The 12871-nt window shown below is 38.8% G+C and overlaps 1 long non-coding RNA gene across 1 annotated transcript in view; it reads right to left on the bottom strand.

Moving 5' to 3' along the window:
- Window positions 1-9460, bottom strand: part of LOC127466531 (uncharacterized) — a 550827-nt gene extending 541367 nt beyond the window's left edge. Inside the window, exon 1 of the long non-coding RNA XR_007902770.1 lies at window positions 9347-9460. This is a non-coding gene — a long non-coding RNA (uncharacterized LOC127466531). The remainder of the gene's footprint in view (window positions 1-9346) is intronic.
- Window positions 9461-12871: the final 3411 nt, after the last annotated feature.

Here is a 12871-nt window from a genome sequence, read left to right as displayed (position 1 = left end):
AAAGAAGAGTTCACAGCAAATGCAAAAGGTATCTACTTTTCACATATATGGTATATACACACAAGTATCAAAGAAACTAGAAGAAAACAAACCTCATTAGGTAATAGCCCAAATAATTATTAGCAGAGTAAAGAAGAAAATAAAAAGAAGATGAGCACAATCAGTATTTTCATCATAGTCACATATAACACCAAAATAGTAAGATAACTGCACTGTAAACAAAGTAAAGACCTTGGAAGTGAAGAAGTTAGCTCAACAGATAAAGCCAAAAAAAATTTTTAAATCCTGTCTTGCCACAGAGCATCCATTAAATATTTTTAGAACATTTTATTTTCACTTTCCTTAAATTTTGCTGTACTTATATGTGCTTACAAGACGCTGTCCTGTTGTATGTAAGATTAGCTGTATATCCTGATTTTGCTGGCAGCTATTTGTCATAGGTGAAAAAATTGCTTAAGTTATGAATGCTATTACATAGCAAATAATTGGGCATATGTATGGAACATTGTCAAATACTGAACTGTCGAACCCTTACACAGAAACCTTCCACTTGGTAGCTGCAAATGATACAGTTCTGGTGTAAATTTTGACACCATCCTGGCTAAACAAAAGTGACGTGTCCTGAATTGTCCAAATAATAAAGAGACATGAAACAGAGCCAATTCGTAAGTTCGATCGTGTGTTGTGCTTCTATACACAGACTATTTATGTTGGGAATACTGATGGTCAGGAGGTTTTCTGAAAAAGGAGACAGTGCCAAAACCAAGAGTTTCCAAAGGGAAGAACGGGTTTTTGGAAGAAACAGGTGAAGACCCATGTTGGATTCCAAATTTTGGGATATGAGAAAAACTGCTAAGTTTAAACAAAAGACTTGAGCTGACAGAGACTGGGAAAAAAAACTCCATCTAGAGTCCAGACAAGGATCCATTGATGTCACACGGATTTGGAATGTCCTGCCCAAGCCTGGAGAAATCATGCCCTGATCTCATCAAACCTGTGTAGAAAACATTTTGTGTTTTATCTCTCCCTTTATGTCCTCTGTATCAGGATTTTGCAATCCTGAATACCTGTTCCCCCCTGCAAAATCCCCTAAGATAAAATGGGTTTTTCCCATGAGGTAATTCCTAAGACCTCAAAGATTTGTCAGCCTGGGTTTTTCTCCATTACTTCCTCCTTGTGAAATCCCCCAATTTTAATCGATATATAAACCCCTTGTTAAATATGTAAACTCCAAACCCTTTAAATATGAACTTGTAATTCCAATAAACCATTCCAGTTTTCTGTCTCACCCTTATCACTGTGCAATGTCTGTGATTCTATGTCTGATACTGAAAGACTTTTCACAAAGAGCTTGAGAATAGGCAAAAAAAAGTAAGGAAATTATGTAACAGTTACTTTTATCTGATGAGCATGAAATAAATTGCTGGTTTAACAGACTTTGCTTGTGTTCCTTGAGTTTTGCAGTTGGATTCTTTCATGATGTGTCTAGTCTTAGTTAATAAACTTTTAAAATTAATTAATAAATCAAGAGCAGCTAGAATGCACAGAGGGTGTGGATTCAGTTGAATCATAGTAAAAAAAAAAAAAAAACAACGAAAAAAATTAAAAAAAAAGGAAAAAAAAAGAAAAAAAAAGATCCCTGAGACATCAGCTTTCTGAGAGATAGATGGGCATTAATCTAAAGAAAATTTTAGGGTCACCATTTGACTACTCATCAGATCTCTCAGTCTACAGGTCTTCATCACTGTACTTGACCTGGGCTATAATCTGGTTTCTATTGAACCTGAGCTGAAAGGAGTTGTAAATCCTACTTGGGGATAATGTAAGTTTATTAAAATATAAAGATCTTCATTTTTATCTTTTCAGTGACTCACAATTTCTATTCAGAATAACCAAGCCTCCATACTTCTGTAGGCTTTTCATTTTAAAGAATCTCATGTTTGGATAAAGAGCAATAATTCCCATTGAGAAACCTGTGACTTATTTTTAAGATTGTATTTAATAGCCGTGCACCATTCAAACTGAAGGAAAGTTATTATTTAAGTTATTTCAATGAAAGAAACTACTGAATCTCTTCTATTATTATTTTATACAAACTACCACATCTGTGGAATAAAACACAGTGATCACTTACTGGTGACTACATTTCCAAAGACTTGTTTTTCCTCTGGTTTCTGTTTTTTTCATTTCAGTTTTGCACCTGATTCCAGAAGCACTGCAGGTTCCATGTCTGCAGACACACTCATTTAAAATGATATTCAGAGATCTAGACAAAGATAAAAATGTCATTTGGCTTCAAGATATAACTTTTAGGGAGTCAAAGTTGAAAGGAAAAATAAAAACAGGTATGTGTTTTTTAGAATGCATCAGTAAATTGTTCTAAAAAGACATTTTCACCTTTCATATTTTTTTTTTGCAGCAAAGAGGAAGTTAGTATTTAAATTTAATTTTGTTTGCAGTTATTGCAATGAATAGAAAAGCAAAGGGATTGTTTGATAGCTGAAAACATAGGAACAATATCCACTGAGTAAACTGGAGTCTACAAAGCAGACAACTTTGGGGATGGTAAATTTATAAAACAGATACTATTCTTGATTAATTTAGTAGTGATTTGACCGCCTCAGAGACGAGGCTCATCCATCAATAGAGCAAGCTACTTTTCTTGGGGAAAAGGTGTCCAAATTTCTTCATGTTGATGCACCTTCAACAGTTACAGAAGTCAGCACTGAGGTCTACATTTTTTACTTGTCATGGTTTAAACGCATTACTAGCTAATGATGTTTGAATTTTGGAGTCAGTCTGAAACTTCTCAGTAAATACCAAGTTTATCGTTATAATCTGTGGGTTACTCCTGAGGAATAGGAGCATATCTCAGTCTCCACTCAGCTACTCAGATACTGCTTTCTCTGCTATTTCTTCCCTTCAGTGATTCTACCATTAAAAAACAAACAGCACAGATATCCCAGAAGTGGATTTTTTGGTAATAGTTTGATGAATGTTTATCAAGATTTGTTCGAGGAGTCAAAGATACTAAAAATCATTTTTGTATTTGTACACAGCACACAAGTTGTGCCAACAAATCCTGAGAACAGCAGTTCTCACTAAAAAAAAAACCCAAACATAACTCATGGCAAAGAAGTTCAAATTACTTCTTGGTGGGGTTTATTATTCACTTGTTTTACAGCCCCAAGTGTGTTTATTTATTGTGTATCCTGAATATCTTTGGCTGTCTGTTCATGCTATAAGCTAAACTTTAAATGACAAGCAGAAGAAAACTATTTCCACCCTGTTACAGACACAACGATGCTGTAACGTGTATTCTCTTGGATATTATCCTTTTCTTGAGAACTGCATACCACCCGAAGGCTTGTATCTCATGAGCACCACTCACCGGTACATCAAGCTGTTTGCAAAATTTAAGTTCCTCTAAAATTAAATTCATGCTATCTCTCTGTGCACTTCACAGTCAAACACCAGTAATTGCTCCCCAAGTGTAACTGCTCAGATACTAATTTTAGATAGCTGAAAGACAAATTGAATATTGTTTAACCATGTAAGCCTATTTTTAAAAGACTGTTTACTAACTTCATTATTGGGAAGTTATGATGAACTGGTCAATAACGAGAGCTAACAGTGAAAATGTAATTACACATAATTTTGGATAAGTGATTCCTATGTAAATGTTTTTTACACTTTTTTTTCTTTCTTTGGTTGATGAAGAAAGCCTGTAATTTACATTTCAACTCCTTAGTCTCCCCTGCACACACAAAAAAGTCTAAATCTGGTATGTATGCATTTATGCATGTATATATATATATATATATATATATATATGCATACTGGTATTTCCAGAGAGTAGGACAGAAACTTGGTGGTTTTTCTGCCTGCTGGGGACCAGTTAGGCCAATTCTTTCAGAAACCATTGAGATTAACACTCCAGACTGGGTTTGGCTGAGACAGAGCTAATTTTTTTCATAGTAGTTTTTATGGGGCTGTGTTTTGCATCTGTGACCAAAACACCATTGATAACACAGGAATGTTTCACTTGCTGCTGAGTGATGTTTACAAAGCATCAAATCCTCTTCTGTTTCTCACACTGCCACTCTAGGGAGTAGTTTGGGGGTGGGCAAGAATTTTGGAGGGAACGAGCTCGTTTAGTTGAACCCAACTGACCAAAGGGATATCTGTTGGATTCCAAAATTTAGGTATGAGAAAAGGAAAACTGCTAGGTTTAAACAAAAGACTTGGGCTGACAGAGACTGGGAAAAAAACCCTCTGTCTAGAGTCCAGACAAGGATCCATTGATGTCACTAGTTTGGAATGTCCTGCCCAAGCCAGGAGAAACCATGCCCTGATCTCATCAAATCAGTGCAGAAAACCTTTTGTGTTTTATCTCTCCCTTTGTGTTACCTGTTCCCCCATTTAATACCCCTAAGATAAGAAGGGTTTCTCCCCATGAGGTAATTCCTAAGACCCCAAGAAGTGTAACTTGGATTTTCCCCTCATGTCATCTCTGTGAAAACCCCAAATTGTGTAAGTCAGGTTTTTCCCTTATGTCATCCCCTGAAACCCCTTTTTTGTAATAATTATAGTAGTTACAACCCCCTGATGAATATGTAGACCCTTTAAATATGAACTTATAAGTCCAATAAACCATTCCAGCTTCTTGCCTCCCTGGGATGGTCTCAGCTTTATTGGCCTCCACAGATATCCTGAATGACATCGTGCTCAGTAACAAAACCTGGTGGAGGCAGAAGGAAAGAGGATGGAGTGATGTTCAGAGTGATGGCATTTTTCTTCCCAATTAATTAATGAGAGAGTTCTGCTCTCCTGGAGATGACTGAACTGTTGCCTGCCACAGGGAAGAAGTGAATTCATTCCTTGTGTTGCTATGCTTTTTAAACAGTCTTTTTGTTGTAATCCGTGAGTTTTCTCACTTTTGCCATTCGGGTTCTCTCCCCCATCCCAGCACTGTGTCTGTGCTGCAGCAGATGTACTTCTGAAGGGATTGTGGTACAAGGATAAGTCATAGAATCACAGAATCAGCTGGGTTGGAAGGGACCTCCGAGATCAAGTCCAACCCTTGATCCAACCCTGCTGTGGTTCCCAGCCCATGGCACTGATGCCACATCCAGTCTCACCTTAAACACCTCCAGGGATGGAGAATCCACCACTTCCCTGGGCAGCCCATTCCAATGGCTGAGCACCCTCTCTGCAAAGAAATTCTTCCTGATATCCAACCTAAACCTCCCCTGGCACAGCTGAAGACCCAGCCCTCTTGTCTTGCTGAGAGTTGCCTGGGAAAAGAGACCAACCCCCCCTGGCTCCCCCCTCCTGTCAGGGAGTTGCAGAGAGTGAGGAGGTCTCCCCTGAGCCTCCTCTTCTCCAGGCTGAGCCCCCCCAGCTCCCTCAGCCTCTCCTCACAGCACTTGTGCTCCAGTCCCTTCCCCAGCCTCGTTGCTCTCCTCTGGACCTGCTCCAGCCCCTCCATGTCCTTCCTGAGCTGAGGGCCCAGAACTGGACACAGCACTCCAGGGGTGGCCTCACCAGCGCTGAGTCCATGCTGCAACAGTCACTTTGAAGTGCCAGTGAGTGCATGAAGCCATGCTGGAAAACCTGGAAGTGTCTGTGCCTGTGGACAAGTCCGTGGCACAGGAGGTACCCCCTTGAAGAGTCTGTGGCCATGGGCGAGGCCAAAGTGGAGCAGATGCACACCTGAAGGAATTGTGACCCGTGGATGAGGCTAAACTGGAGCAAATTGCACTACAAAGCTACTGTGGTTCTGGAAAAGTCCGTGGTGCAGCAGGTATACCCTTGAAAAGATTATGGCTCATACATATTACTCTACTGGGAGCAGGTATATCCTTGAGGGCTGTTCCATGGATGTGTCTTAGCTGCCTACCAAAGTCACAATACACTGCCATTCCTTAATTTAATGACCTGCTCCAACACAGGACATTTAGACTAACGTGGCAACCAAGGATATGGACAAAAGACCACTCACTAGATAGCTGTTTGGGGGAATAACAGAATGTATATGGAGACCACAAAAGGAAACTGTAAAACTGAATACTTGAATGAAAAATAGGTACACAGTAAAAACTAATGCCCTGATTGTTTAAGGAGATAGAAACTCACAATTGTGAGACCAAATGGAATATTCAAAATGGAAGAAAAAACATGAAACAAACATATTTTCCTTTGAAACATCCCTCAATAAAACACTTATATTCACTGCTCCTGAAAATCTTCTCTGCCAAAATATAGGCCTCACATTTCCAAATACTTTTCTGTGTGCTTGACTTTAAGCACTAGATAGGTTCTATTTAAAGAATTGGGATTAATATCTTCATTTCAGTAAATGAGGCCATTCATATTCTCAGAGTGCTGTATATATATGTATATAAATATATATCAGAGTGAAATTAAGTTAGAATATTAGCAGAGAGATCCATTAAAAAATTAATGGTACATATTCTAGGTCATTATATCACATGGGGTTTTTGTTATTTTAAAACATTTTAGAGCAGTCATTGAAAATCTGCAGAAACCTGATAGAAAATGTGATTCATCTAAGCCCTAGATAAGTGGGAGGTTTGTTTGGTTTTGGTTTAGGAGGTTATTTTAGAATCATAAAATCATAGAAGAGGTCAAGTTAGAATAGACCTCAAAAGATCATCTGGTCCAATATTTCATGGGAAAGGGAATTAGATAATATTGTCTAACACACCATCCAATCACATCTTGAGAATTTCCATTGACTGGGACTCTACCACATCCTTGGAGAGGTTATTTCAGTGATTGATGGCTCTCACTGTAAAAAAAAAATCTTTTTTATATTAAGATGAAACATCTCCTGGTGCAAGTTGCACACATTTCCCTTCGTCTTCCCCTTGTCTTTTTTACATAGTTGTGCAGAATGGTTGGGAATGGATTAGACTTTATGGACAGACACCCCCATACGGCCACAAATTTATTTGGTTTGTTAGAGCTTGGTGAGAAAACATGGTACAGTCATCATTACAAAGCATTATCTTTTTCCATAGAAAAGAGCCACAGATGTACATCTTCCCACGTGTCAGGACCTTCTCCACATTTAATTTTTCATGATTCCCACAAACTTGAGGCCTTATTGAGACTGTTGGAGGAGGTGAATCTGCCTGTGTGTGAGACATAAGCTTCAGTAGTGTCTGTGAATTTACTGTACATGGAAAGGAGGCAAGTATCAACTGCATGCAAGTAATACTGTACATCAAAACTACAGACAAAGTCAAGGGAAAACAGTGTTACATTTACAAGGAGTATAATCATTAAGAACATCACTTATTTCATCAAAACCCAACTTGTCTAAACAGCCACCCTGAAAGGAAAATTATATAACCCTAAGCCCACAAAAAATACCATTGACTTGAGTGAGAACTTACAAGGGAAAGCTTAGGGTTGCCCTAATGTGGTGTTCAGACTTTTAACCATGCAGCAGTTCTATGGAATACTCACTGTTTCTTTGTAATATGAGTCTGTTCTTGGACTCCTTTTAAACTGCCTCGTTGAAGGCAAGATATCAAGTCTTACAAGTGTCCCTTTGATTAGAAAGCCAATTTCTTCTACACAGAATGACTGTGCTCTTTGAAAGACATGTAAATAACTATAAAAAAGGTTTATCATTAAATGTAAGTAGTTGAAATAGTCAAATGTTATGGTCAATGAACATCAAAGAGTAAACATTGGATCACATTAATTTACTTACAGTAGTGAATTAACAATACTTCACTAACTTGTATCACAGAATACAAGGATAAAAATAAGGCTAAATGTGCCTATTTGAAAATAAAACATGTTCTTGTTCAATTCAAAATATATAACACCCACTTCATTGCTCAGATAATTAGCAATGCTGTGTGCAAACCAGTCCAACTGCAGAATAAGCATTAAGGAGAAAATGAAACAATTTAAGAGTTAGGCTATGAATGAAGGGACAACAGTTGAATAATTTACTAGAAAAAAATCACAACTCACTGAATAAATTATCTTGTAAGTATTATTCAACTGGCTTCAGCAGTGAGACTAGTGCATCCTAATCTGACACTAAAATTCACTGCTTCAATGAAAGGGCATCTTTACCAAGTGTCACCTCAGAAGAAGTCTCTGTTCAGCAGCTTGCAAATCAAGATGATCTGTGTGAAAATGAAATTGTTCACAACACCTTATTGGTAGCACTCTCTCAGAGGTAAACTCTTTAATATTAATGAAATTGCAACCATCAGAAAAAGAAATGAGAGCTCAGGAAATAGTAACAATCATCCACTGACTAATAACAAAAACATTCAGTAAATTAACTGTCTTGGAAACCAGAAGCAAATCTAACCTGTTAAGGCTCTGACATGGTGGATCATCTAGTCTCTGAATGACCCTAGTCAAAAGAATGTGGATGCAGTATAAATACCTAATGGAGATGTACAATACATTAATTACACTTTTAGATTATCCCCTAGGTAATGGAAGCAAGTAAATTTAAAGACCTAATTTACTTTGAGGTAAAACTAACAACGCTATGACACGAAATTGCTATTGTGGCATATACACTTTTCTAATGTTTTGCCATCTCTATCTAATGGGACTACACAGACATTCACCCCTTCTCTGGTGGTTCTTCTCTCCAGCAAAAGACTTCTCAGTTTGTTATCTGGTTTTGTTGGGTGTTTGGGAGGCAGTGAGGGGATTTGGGGGATTTTTGTTTGTTTGTTTGCTTGCTTTTCCTGGTTGTAGCAGCTTTCTTTCCTCTGCATCAATAATGATGTGAAAGTGCTACTTCAAAACCATTACATCTGAGATCATCAAGTCCAACCCTTGATCCAACCCCACTGTGGTTCCCAGACCATGGCACTGATGCCACATCCAGTATCACCTTAAAAACCTCCAGGGATGAGAATCCACCACTTCCCTGGGCAGCCCATTCCAATGGCTGAGCACCCTCTCTGCAAAGAAATTCTTTCAATATCCAACCTAAACCTCCCCTGGCACAGCTGCAGACCCAGCCCTCTTGTCTTGCTGAGAGTTGCCTGGGAAAAGAGACCAACCCCCCCCGGCTCCCCCCTCCTGTCAGGGAGTTGCAGAGAGTGAGGAGGTCTCCCCTGAGCCTCCTCTTCTCCAGGCTGAGCCCCCCCAGCTCCCTCAGCCTCTCCTCACAGCACTTGTGCTCCAGTCCCTTCCCCAGCCTCGTTGCTCTCCTCTGGACCTGCTCCAGCCCCTCCATGTCCTTCCTGAGCTGAGGGCCCAGAACTGGACACAGCACTCCAGGGGTGGCCTCACCAGTGCTGAGTCCAGGGCAAGAATCACTTCCTTGGACCTGTTGGCCACACTGTTCCTGATCCAGGCCAGGATCCATTGGCCTTCTTGTCCCCCTGGGCACACTCTAGCTCCTGTTCAGCTCCCTGTCCATCCCCACTCCCAGCTCCCTTCCTGCCTGGCTGCTCTCCAGCCACTCTGTCCCAGCCCGTGGGGCTGCCGGGGGTTGTTGTGGCCAAAGGGCAGGACCCGGCCCTTGGCCTGCTTGAACCTCATCCCCTTGGAATCAGCCCATGGATCCAGCCTGGCCAGGTCCCTCTGCAGAGCCCTCCTGCCTTCCAGCTGATCCACACTCCCCCCAGCTTGGTGTCATCTGCAAATCATGAGTCACATCTTGAGATGGTTCAAGTTCACGGTACCATAAGAGAGGAATGTGGCTTGTGAGTGTGCTGGTGGATGACTGTGCTGAAGGAGTGTAGTTCAGTGACCTTGTCTTTGTATCAACCAGTCCTCTGATCATCTTGACCTAAGTCAGCAGAACAAACCTGAAATATGTAAAATATTTCTGTGCTTAAATGCTGAGAGATCTGAAGAATTGAGCAGTGTCAGGATTTCAAGTAGAATGTTCTAGTCTGTTTGATATGCTCGACATCTTTCAAGCAGTTCATTTCAGTCTCAGAAGGTGGAATTGGGTAAATAAAGGAAGCTATATAAATACCTAGTCAAAGTAAAAGCTCCTTTGATATTAATAAAACCCCATTCAAATTGCCTAGTCACAGTCAAATGTGTCATTTAAAACTCATTAAAGTTATATAAAATTATTTACTTTGAATAGTAATTACTCTGCACAAATGATCTGGAGACCAGTAGTTATTTACAGAAGAAATTAGCAAATTAGTTAAAATTATAAAGATCTAATGATTTAGTGAACTAGTTTCTGACAGCCAACAAACCATGTAAAATAGTAGTTCTCTGAATAAATTATTTTTTTAATTATTATTGGCTCTTATGTTTGGTTTAATGTTTAAGTGGAACAGCTATATTTAGGTTTTTTTAAGAATAACAGAAACGTGAAGTGACCAAGAGTCCTTAAATACTTGAATATTATGGAAATAACATAAATAGAAGTTCTGATGTACTATTTTTGTTACAGACTCAAGCATTTTTGTTTTGGTTTTTTTTCTCCATCTCAAATTAGATTTGGTCATAGTTTTCAAGAACCAAGTGAATACATTATGATTTCAGATAATGAGACACCATGTTTATACAGTGTTTAGTAAACAGTGTTTATACAGTGTTTCATGAGGTTTGAAAAAACTATTTGGATTCTGCCTGTTCCTGAGCAAACTTTGAATGGCTTACTAATGTGAAAATCTCTCTTAATCTCGTTTTACAAAAATATGTTTTATCACATTATTGAACATGATTTCACATTCCTATTATGCTATTTATCCAACAAGATGAAACAACTCTCCTTTCCTGAGTTCATTCCTTATCAAGAATAAGTTTTACAGTAACTCAGAACTTATTTCATCTTTCCTCAGTGATGTTTCAATAAGACTGAGTGGCAGAGGATTTTTGAATGGAGTTTGTAAAAGATACAGAGGGAGATAACACTCACATTGATGCTTTTGTATCTCCTGTTTGTACTTCTCCTTGTAAGACTTTTTTCAGCTGGAGAGGAACTCAGGTGGATCTCTTCCCTAGAAATGACAACTTAATCTCTGCTTCACCTGTGACTGAAAAAAGTAATGGTTACTCAGCTTCAGCTGTGTATACACACACAAAAAAACCAACCCTAAACCCAAGCAAATAAGAAAAAAAAACAAGTGCAAACAAACAAAAAAAACCCCAAATAAAATAAAAATATATAAATTAAAATTGAGAAAAAGCAAACAAACAAACAGAAAACCAACCAAACACCAAAGGAGAGGCACAAAGAAAAGGCAAGACTCACTGGAACGGTACATCTGCTTTGATAGAGTCTGTGCCTGGAAGTGTAGGTTTCAAAGGCAATATTGCAGCTGGAGTAACATCTCTGCCTTCAGCTTCATGACTGCTGCATGGTGAAGCAGGCAAAGGGGTAGATGGTTACCCAGAAAGATCACTGAGCAAACACCAAACCTAAAACAGATTTCCACTTTTTAGCACTTTTTTTCCCCCCAATGCTGCTTTCAGTCTAATATTGTGGATCACTTTTTCTACCCAGGAAAGGAACCAGGATGGTTTTTGCATGAGTCATTGTGGACAGAACTATAATGTGCAGGGAGCTATGACACAGGTCATATTCCTATTAGTGACACCTCCCTCAAAAGACTTCTTAGAACTAAGAAGAAAATTTCTTGTTGTGGAAAGAAACCCCAGTTTAGATATTTCCATTGGCCTGGCTGTCTGAACTTAAAGCCACCACCACCAACAAAAGCCTTCTTTGAAGGAGGAATGGCTGAGCAGAACTATCACCAAAAGACTAACCATTTAATTTTACTTATAGTCAATGTACATTCTTCATAAAAGTTATTCTTTTCACCTGGGGGGGATGGATTGATTTTTTTTTTTTACTTCTTGTTTATAAGCATATTCTTATTGATAGCAGCAGAAATTAGTGTCTTGACACCAATCTGTAAGTGTTAAAAAGGTCACTTTTTATTCAGTGTGCTCGACATTTGGAGGATATCTCCTTTAATCAAATGTGCAAAATGACAGATAGGGCTTTTTATTGCACATACTGTTTACATACTTATTATATATTATTTCTTAATTCATTATTTTCCTTTACAAAGTCACACCCCTGTTGGAAGTCCTTGTTTGGTCCTTCCAAGTCTTCTTCTTCTTCTTGACCTCAGCTCTTGAGCAGGCACAGCATCATTGGGCTTCACCACAAAAAATGTGACATTTTACTTTTATCTTATCTGGGTACCAGAGCTCAGCTTACATCCTGTTTGAGTTACAACCCTTATCTAACCTCTAGGACTTCTCTAAGATTATATTGTTCCTTATTAAGCACAATGCTGTGAGCAATATTTCTATTTCTCCTATCACCGTGTTGTAAAGAGTCAAATGAAAGGAGATAAATGAGAGAAGTGATGATCATTATTTGGGACAGAGAATACCATCACAGAATAAATTTAGATAGGGAGACAAACAGGAAATTTAGAAAAGCCTTTTCTTCTGCTTTCGCAGGGAAAGAACAGAGGCCAAGAGAAAGTAAAGCGCCAGAGAGTGATTGGTTGGGGTTTTTTTCCTGTCAGAATAGTTAGTAATAAAATACTCAAGAGATGAAATAGAAATCTTGATCAAAGCCTAATCCTGCCACATTATAATAAGTGCGATATTTCTAAATATCATATTGAATCCAACTTCATATGTGACCATATATGAAACATGGGATGCTGACAACTGATTAACCAACCTACATCTGCTGACATTATCCACACAGCACCTCTGCAGAGGGAGCAGTTGGGAAATGGTTCACAGAGCAAGAAAAAAATTGACTCACTACCATCGTGAACTCTGGCTCAGTGTTTTCCACCCTAATCACCTTGAGGAACTGATTATGTATCTCCTGGAACCTGACACAGGAGCCTGC

Source organism: Manacus candei, unplaced genomic scaffold (assembly GCF_025592945.1).
Source record: "Manacus candei isolate 608988 ecotype Guabito, Panama unplaced genomic scaffold, ASM2559294v1 h1tg000010l, whole genome shotgun sequence".
NCBI classification, from domain to species: Eukaryota; Metazoa; Chordata; class Aves; order Passeriformes; family Pipridae; genus Manacus; species Manacus candei.
The sequence above is the reverse complement of the archived record's forward strand: the minus strand, read 5'-3'. Positions and strand labels throughout refer to the sequence as shown.